Raw genomic sequence first — 1,218 nt, forward strand, 5'->3', positions numbered from 1 at the left:
CCACATACACTAGGAGACCCTTCACATACACCACATACACTAGGAGACTCTTCAAAGCTCCAGGTGATCATCTGTTGCCCTCAAATTTATTCTAATTCATAGCAAGCTTATAGCATGGAACTGCTCCTTGAGTTTTCCAAGACTCTAAATCATTGAAGTCTCTCCTGTGTAGCAACTGGTAGATTCAAACCACTGATCTTGAAGTTAGCTGCTCAATATTTCATCCACTGTACCACCACACTCCCTCCATAAAATATCTCCTAATTTTTTAGTTTCTCTCCTGTGGTGCAACCCATTATATGTGCTGATCAACATTTGGCTCTCAGATGGAAATTGGGGTGTGAGAAGCTGACAAAAAATATTGGTCTGGGTGATGATTGGCTGTGAGAAGTAAACCATCTGTGTTGTACTCAGGGGGTCTTATGTTTTCTGCCAGTATGCATGTATATGACATTGTGGAAGATGAATTTGTTAGCTTTCAGGTAAAGTGAAATCCAAGACCTTTCACAGTTTTTGAATATGCTAATTTAGAACTAAAAAAAAAGAAATAATGTAATTTAGAAAGTACTTAGAATGAAACAAAATATTTAATGACAAAAAACTGAGGTATAGATAAATAGTACTAAGAGGAAAGTTTATGATCTTAAATGCTTACAATTAAAAGTAGGAAAAACTGTGTTTTGATCTGTAACATGTGCAGATAAAAAAGTTTAAAAGGAAATAAGACAACACACTAAATATTGAAAAGTAAATATAAGCAATTAAACAAATTTATGATTAGACCATAAATGATAATATTAGTAAGGCCTCAAATTTCTTTTTAAAAGAATTCTTCTTTAAATTCTTATCAGTTCTACAAAAAACACAATTTCAAAATTGACATCTTAGTAATACCTACTAAAATATGCACCTACATTGCAATTTTGATCAAAAAACATTGTTGTTATTGTTGTTATGTGCTGTCCAGTCACTTGAGACCCATATCTACGCTATGTACAGCAGCTCTGAGCTCTGCCCTGTCCTGCGCACATCTCACTAATTCTGGCACACCAATTCCTATTGCCACAGTTACTGTTCTTCTCCAAGGATGGATCAATCTCTCCTGGCCAAAGTATGTAAGACGGAGCTTCAACATTCTAGCATCAAAGGAGAGACTTGGTTTCACACTCTGCAAGAGAGACCTTTTTTTCCCCTTGGCAGTCATGGTATGTTCAAGAC

This window comes from Elephantulus edwardii, unplaced genomic scaffold, assembly GCF_000299155.1.
Source record: "Elephantulus edwardii isolate Elephantulus edwardi_28Jun2011 unplaced genomic scaffold, EleEdw1.0 scaffold00012, whole genome shotgun sequence".
Lineage (NCBI taxonomy): Eukaryota > Metazoa > Chordata > Mammalia > Macroscelidea > Macroscelididae > Elephantulus > Elephantulus edwardii.